Source organism: Macaca mulatta, chromosome 7 (assembly GCF_049350105.2).
Source record: "Macaca mulatta isolate MMU2019108-1 chromosome 7, T2T-MMU8v2.0, whole genome shotgun sequence".
In the NCBI taxonomy this organism is placed as follows: domain Eukaryota; kingdom Metazoa; phylum Chordata; class Mammalia; order Primates; family Cercopithecidae; genus Macaca; species Macaca mulatta.
In genome coordinates this window covers 173549199-173556941 of record NC_133412.1, presented here as the reverse complement: position 1 = coordinate 173556941, position 7743 = coordinate 173549199, and the positions used below count along the sequence as shown (strand labels likewise).

The 7743-nt window shown below is 51.3% G+C and overlaps 1 protein-coding gene across 1 annotated transcript in view; it reads left to right on the top strand.

The window, feature by feature from the left end:
* Nucleotides 1-3180: 3180 nt before the first annotated feature.
* Nucleotides 3181-7743, top strand: part of LOC144330393 (uncharacterized) — a 55084-nt gene continuing 50521 nt past the window's right edge. Inside the window, exon 1 of the mRNA XM_077941709.1 lies at nucleotides 3181-4990. The gene's annotated coding sequence lies outside the window, so the exon portion shown is untranslated. The remainder of the gene's footprint in view (nucleotides 4991-7743) is intronic.

Genomic DNA, 7743 nt, shown 5'->3' with positions numbered 1-7743 from the left:
ACTCTTCTCTATTAAAAGTACAAAAATTAGCCAGGAGTGGTGGCACATGCCTGTGATTCCAGCTACTCGGGAGGCTGAGGCATGAGAATTACTTGAACCTGGGAGGTGGAGGTTGCAGTCAGCCGAGATTACGCCACCACTCCAGCCTGGGCAACAGAGCAAGACTCTTTCTCCAAATAAATAAATAAAGATATGCCATGATCGTGCCATTGCTCTCCAGCCTGGGTATCAGAGTGAGACCATGACTTGAATATACACACACACACATACACACATATATATACATATATATATACACACATACACATATATATATATACACACTTTTTTTTTTTTTTAAAGAAGCAGGATCCTGGCCAGATACGGTGGCTCATGCCTGTAATCCCAGCACTTTGGGAGGCCGAGGCGGGTGAATCACAAGGTCAGGAGTTTGAGACCAGCCTGGCCAACATGGTGAAACCCCGTCTCTATTAAAAATACAAAAATTGCCGGGCGCGGTGGCTCAAGCCTGTAATCCCAGCACTTTGGGAGGCCGAGACGGGCGGATCACAAGGTCAGGAGATCGAGACCATCCTGGTTAACACGGTGAAACCCCGTCTCTACTAAAAAATACAAAAAAAACCTAGCCGGGCGAGGTGGCGGGCGCCTATAGTCCCAGCTACTCGGGAGGCTGAGGCAGGAGAATGGCATAAACCCGGGAGGCGGAGCTTGCAGTGAGCCGAGATCAGGTCACTGTACTCCAGCCTGGGCGACAGAGCTAGACTCCGTCTCAAAAAAAAAAAAAAAAAAAAATACAAAAATTAACTGGGCATGGTGATGGGCGCCTGTAGTCCCAGCTACTCCAGAGGCTGAAGCAGGGGAATCGCTTGAACCCGGGAGGCTGAGGTTGCAGTGAGCTGAGATCACACCGCTGCACACCAGCCTGGGCGACAGAGCAAGACTCCCATCTCAAAAAAAAAAAAAAAAAAGGCAGGATCCTGCTATGTTGCCCAGTCTAGTCTCAAACTCCTGGGCTCAAGGGATCCTCCCACTTAGGCCTCCCAAAGTGCTTGGATAACAGGAGTGAGCTATCACACCCAGCTCTGTGTCTGCCTTTAAAATGACCTTAGACTTTGCAACAAAAACACAGGAGTTAACTGGGACAAAGAGGTATGAAGAAAAGGAAACTGACACCACAAGGAAAAAAGAGCACAAGGCCCGGCAGTCTAGGCTTGTATTAGCTCGTGGCCTTGCATAACATTGGGCCTTGTGCCTAGAGCCTGAGATGGCTTCACCTTTTGGGGAGTGAGAGCTCCGAGTCTGGTGGTGCTTTGACATTTTAACAAACTGGCAACATAACATTGGTGCCCCTTGTGTCTTCCCAGCACTTGCCCCCTTCAGCTCAAATTCCTTGCTTCTATTGCTGCATCTGAAATGATGTCCGAGCTGGAAATAAATAGAAGGAACACAGAACTGCTCCTGCTTCAGTCCTCACTCTTACTAGCTGTGTGACTAGGACAATTGACCTAACCTCTCAGCCCCAGCAGAGAAGCAGGCCTGGCTTTCAAGGCGATTGTGAGAATTAAGTTAGATGGTACATATAAAGCACCTTAGCTTGGTGCCTTCTTCCTGGTATATCCTAAGTGTGTTTCCATGAAAAGCAGTGGGATGTTGCTATGGAAGCACAGAGCAGAGCAGAGGAGGGGTGAGCACTGGCCAACAATCAGGAGACCTGAATTCTACTCACCACTGCTGCCAATGCAGTGTGACCTTGGGTACGTCCCCTCTGGGTTGAAATAGATTTATATGTATGAAAAGTGCCCTAAAAAGTCACAACTGGGCTGGGTGTGGCAGCTCACGCCTATAATCCCAACACTTTGGGAGGCCAAGGTGGACAGATCACGTGAGGTCAGGAGTTCAAGACCAGCCTGACCATTCCCGTTCCAATGAGGCATCGAAGCTGGCACAGGGGACTTTGCTGGCCTGCAACGGGTGTTCAGGATGGGGCTCAGAGGTTGGCACTTGGCAAGCAGAAGGGTCATGGGCTGGCCAGTAGAACAGCGCTGGGGTGCAGGAGGCAAGAAGCAGAGATGAGTCACTGAGAAGGGCAGAAGTAGGGGGACCTGTTTCCAAAGCACTAAGGCTGGTGGCCAGAGCCCTGCTGGCTATATCAAGTCAGGAGAGTGCACTCCTGGAAGCATGGGCAAGCAGGGGGGATTCAACCTTAGTTCTAAGTCCAGAAATAAAATGGCCCTTTATTACACAGTTATCTTTGACTCCTCAAGTCCCTCTTGCTTTCACATTGAGTCACCAAATGCTGTTCTTTTTTTGATCGTCCCTACGTTTTATTCCTTTGCTTTCAATTTGGTGAGAAAGGTATACATACAGAAGTGTATACATAAACTGTGCAAAGAAGTTAGAGAATAATTGTATCATGAACCAGCACCCAGGTAAAGATATAAACACAGCCAACATCCCAGAGGCTGTGCCCCAGCCTGACCATGACCTTTTCTTCTCCCTACAGGTCCTAGTGCAGTTTTGTGATACTCACAGCCTTGCATTTCTTTATAGCTTTGCACCATTGGAGTTTTAATTGGGATTGCATTGATCTTATAAATCACATGGAGAAAGTGGACTTCTTTTAATGTTAATCCATGGACGCGGTAGTATATCTCTCTAGTTACAATGTCCTCTTTATCTCACAATCAAGGTTTCAGATTTTCTCCATAGAGATCTTGTACTTTAACAAAAATTGTTTTCTTGGCTAGGTGTGGTGGCTTACGCCCATAATCCCAGCACTTTGGGAGGCCAACGTGGGTGGATTACTTGTGGTCAGGAGTTTGAGACCAGCCTGGCCAACATGGTAAAACCCCGTCTCTAGAAAAATACAAAAATTGGCTGGGCATCATGGCGGATGCCTGTAATCCCAGCTACTTGGGAGGCTGAGGCAGGAGAATTACTTGAACCCGGGAGGCAGAGGTTACACTGAGCCAAGATCGTGCCATTGCACTCCAGCCTGGGTGACAGAGCGAGACTCTGTCTCAAAAAAGAAAAAAAAAATTGTTTTATTTCTTTCCTGAGATCTTTGCATGTACTTGTTTCATTAAGAGGTCTGTGATGTTATTATAAATGATTTTTTTTTTTTGAGACGGAGTCTCACCTGTCGACCAGCCTGGAGTGCAGTGGCGCAGTCTCGGCTCACTGCAACCTCTGCCTCCCGGGTTCAAGCGATTCTCATGCCTCAGCCTCCTGAGTAGCTGGGACTGCAGGCGCCCGTCACCACGCCCTGCTAATTTTTTGTATTTTTTAGAGGAGACGGGGTTTCGTCATGTTAGCCAGATGGTCTTGATCTCCTGATCTTGTGATCCGCCCACCTCGGCCTCCCAAAGTGCTGGAGTGTGAGACACTGCACCAGGCCTATAAATGATTTTTCTTGCTGGATGTTTTAACTGTTACAGCTAGAACTTAAAAATGCAGCTGAGAGTGCCTATAGTCCCAGGTACTCAGGAGGCTGAGGTGGGAGTATTGCTTGGGCCCAGGAGGCTGCACTCTAGCCTGGGCAATACAGCAAGACCCCATCTCAAAAGATAAAAATTTTAAAATGAAAATGCAGTGGATTTGTGTATATTTTTATATCTAGCAAGCTCACTAAACTCTCATGGTAACTTACCTTGTGATTCTTTGGCTTTTATATCATCTCTAAATAATGACAGCTTTTTTTTTTTCCTTTCATATCTTTATATCCTTTTTTTTTTCCTTGCCTTTCTTCCCTGGCCTGGACTTCCAGTACAATTTGCACCCTACTGGAAGTGGTGACAATGGGCATCGTTGTCATGTTTCCATTCTCACAGGGAAAGCTATCATTGTTCCTCCACTATCTAGGATGTTTGTTATGGGGTTTTACAGCTACCCTTTGTCAGGGCAAGGGAGTCCCTTCCATTCTTAGGTTGCTAAGAGTTTTTCTCAAGAGTGGATCTTTTAGTTTTCTCTACGAGCCTAGACAGGATGGTGTGACTTCCTTTTTTCCATTAAAGTGATAGATGATGCTGAGTTTTCCAATGCTGAACGGACCCTGTGCTCCTGGGAGAAAACAGGCTTGACTGTGTTGTATTGTCTTTTTTAGAAGCTGCCAGATTCAGTTTGTTACTTATGTAGGATTTTTGTGTCTATTTTTCATGAATGAGATTGCTCTTTTTTTTTTTTTTTTTCATATTTCCCTTATCAGGTGTTGGTGTCAAAGTTATAATTGCCTCACAGAACCAGTTGGGCAGTCCCCTTTTTTTCTTGTTCTGAGTTTGTGTAAAAGTGGAACTCTTTGTTCCATACATGTATGTTAAAACTCACGGGGGATGCCGTCTGGGCCTGGAGTTTGCTCTGCAGGAAGGTCAACTCCTGATGAGCTTGTTCTTTCATGAACCTCCCATCCTCCCAGACCAGACCACCTCACCAGTGGACCATGGTGGCACCCTAAGGGGCACTGCCCCAGGCCTCCTCCCCAGCCAGTCCTCCTGATCCTAGCTCTCTACCGGTCCCCACTGTCCCCTGATAAAAATCTAGATTTACCGTCAGACTCAGGGCCCTCACCTGTGGCCAAACCACTTGCCTATCCCACCCTTCTGCTGTGTCCTGCTGAACTGGAGGCAGGCCTGGGCCTCCTGTGCTGGAGCCTCCGCCCACGTGTGGCCCATCCAGACTCCTCCTGTCTCTAGGGCCACCTCTTCCGGGAAGCCTGCCCCCTTCCCTTTAACTGCAGGGCCCTGTCTCCTATAGTTCCCAGTTTCCACGTATGATCAAAACCGCTGTGAAGTAGAGTTAGAATCACTCCCTGAGTACTCAAGTAAGTGATCCGAGAGGATGGGTATATGCTTCCAATCATTTGCTTATTCTGTCAACAAAACATGCGAAGCTCCAGGCACCATGTGGAGCTGGAATACATCAATAACCAAGACTCCCAGCTTCCAGTCTCCAGAGCTCTCCAGTGAGTGGAAATAAGACAGCTTTCACTCGACAGGTAAGCACTGAAAAACGAGTTTTAATCACCCAGAATCCCACTGCTAACGGATCACAGCATTTCTTCTCTGCTTTTAAAAAGGCATATAATTATCTACCTGAGTAGGTACAAGCTACACACTACCCTAATTTACTGATAAGGAAACCGAGGCGTGGGGCACTGAGGCTGAAGCCGGCCCGACTTAGGAATGCTTGGGGTCTGGATTTTGACTCAGCAGCCTGACTCGGAGCCTCCCTGCCTTCTTGAAAAAATATGTGTTGAGCTGTGTCCTCGTTTGGGGCCCCGAGTTTCACTTATCTTACTACAGACACCACCTTGGGAACACGAAATGTGCATCTCGCCCCTATCTGGGTGTCACCCTCACCGGCTCCCTTGCCGCCTTTTCGGGTTGTGGGGGCAGAACCCAGCCCGGGAGTCCGGAGCCTGGGCTCTCCCGGCGCTGCCACCAACTCCCTGCGGTCCCAGCTCGTCACTCGGCCTCTCTGCGCCTGTTTCCACCTGTGTTAGGCGGGTCTGGGATTCCGTCCCCCGCGATGGGCGTCGAGGATCCGGCACAGCGGGGGCAGGGCTGGGCGGGCGCGGGGGGCGGGGAGCGAGGGGCCCCGGGGAGGAGGGCCGGGCGGGGCACGGCACGGGGGTCTTGAGAGCCGGAAGAGCGGGGCGCGGCCTGTGCCGGGTGCACCCTGCGAGCTCGTCGCCGCTAAGCCTCTGTCCCGGTTGTACCCTCCGCCCTCAGCGCCGAGAGCCGCCGCCGCCCGGGGCCTTCGAGGGCTTCTCGCCCCTGCTTCCTGGGAGACCCTCTCCGCTGGGAGAGTCGTAGTCACGGAGCTGGGGACACCCGTACAGGCAGGCGGTCGGCGAAGGCCCGGCCAGAGAGGAAGCGGGCCCCGAACTCCGCAACTGCCTGGGAAGGGGCTTTGCGTGTGCGCGGCGGGAGTAGCGGGCCATTGCCGGGCCGTCTCAGGCGCTCGGGGCACCTCCGCCCTTCTTCCTGCCGCGGCTTCCTCGTGGGCACGGGGAAGGGCGGCGGGAACGCAAGCGCTGCTCCGAGCGAAGGCCGCGGCGCTGTTCTCATCGTCGGCAACTGGGAGTCTGGGGCTGGGCCACACCGACCCGAGCGGGGGCCGGGCGCGGGCCAGGCTCCTCCCTCCTCTCCGGCTCCGTGGGCTGCTTGGCCGCCCCTTGGCAGGCCCTGCGGGGTCCCCGTCCCTGCCTGGGTAGTGTGCGCCGTTGCCGTCTCGCCCCGCTTCAGGCCCTGCGGTTAAGAAGAACACGCCGCCCGGCCGGGCGCTGTGGCTCAAGCCTGTAATCCCAGTACTTTGGGAGGCCGAGACGGGTGGATCACGAGGTCAGGAGATCGAGACCATCCTGGCCAACACGGTGAAACCCCGTCTCTACTAAAAAATACAAAAAACTAGCCGGGCGAGGTGGCGGGCGCCTGTAGTCCCAGCTACTCGGGAGGCTGAGGCAGGAGAATGGCGTAAACCCGGGAGGCGGAGCTTGCAGTGAGCTGAGATCCGGCCACTGCACTCCAGCCTGGGCGACAGAGCAAGACTGTCTCAAAAAAAAAAAAAAAAAAAAAAAACACGCCGCGCCCCGCCCCAGCCTGGTCGCTCTAGATCTCGACCCTGATGCAGTTTGGGGAAGCCTACAAAGCCCTTCTCAAAATATTTTTAAGTGAATAAAATAAGGAAGGAAGGCTACTATGGTAAATAGTTGACCAGGCGCGAGGCTCAGGCCCGTAGTCCGAACACTTTGGGAGGCCGAGGCTGGAGGATCGCTTGAGACTAGGAGTTGGAGAGCAGCCTGGCCAACACAGTGAGACCATCTCTACAAGAACTTTTTTTTTTTTGTTTAATTCGCCGGGCGTGGTGGAGCACAACTGTGGGCCCAGCTAGTGGGGAGCTGAGGCAGGAAGATCCCTTAAGCCAGAGAGGTCAAGGCTGCAGTGAGCCGAGATCGGTGCCACTTCACTCCAGCCTAAGAGACAGAGTGAGATTTGCAGAAAGAAAGAGAGAAAAGAAATACAGTAACACAGTTAACAAAAGTCTTAACACACATGTAATAATGTATTTTATTCACACATTAAATAACAAGACTAAAGTTGCAAGTCTAATATTCACCATGATTTTGAAATACCAGTGAGTATAAATGATATTTAGAGATTTCTGCAACAGCTGAAATGTGATATGAATATATCTGGGTTTCTCTTGGTGACAAAGTCACAGGGACAGCTAACACCTACTACGGTGGGAATTTAATATCAGTTAGAGGTGGGTGAAAATGAGATCGCATACATTCCTTCAGCCCAACTTCAGAACCCCCCTGGCTTCTATCCTCTGACCTCTCTTCCCCTCCCCTCTCTCTGTGGATCCCAGGTTAAGAACCTCCACCCAGGTGACAGGGTGTGAAGAGCTCAGTGGGAGGGGCAGAGAGGAAGAGCCTCCCTGACCCCGGTGTTTGCCTAAAGACAAGCACAGAGCCAGTTTTCATACTCTGGGCCTTTGCACATGCTGTTCCTCTGCTGGGCCTTCCCAGCCCCCTGCCCCCTCTGCTACCCCAACCTCCTGTCTCCTTGAAAATACCCTACCTTACACCACCCCCAGCATGGGGTTTCCTCTCTTCTCTTGCTGTCTAGTATCTTCCCAGCTCCACTCAGAGCCTGTGTGTTGACATCAGGGGTTTGTGTTCACGCCTGGCCTCCTGCTGGGCTGAGCGAGGCAAGGCCTGGGCTGGGGCTGCTCCATCGCTAG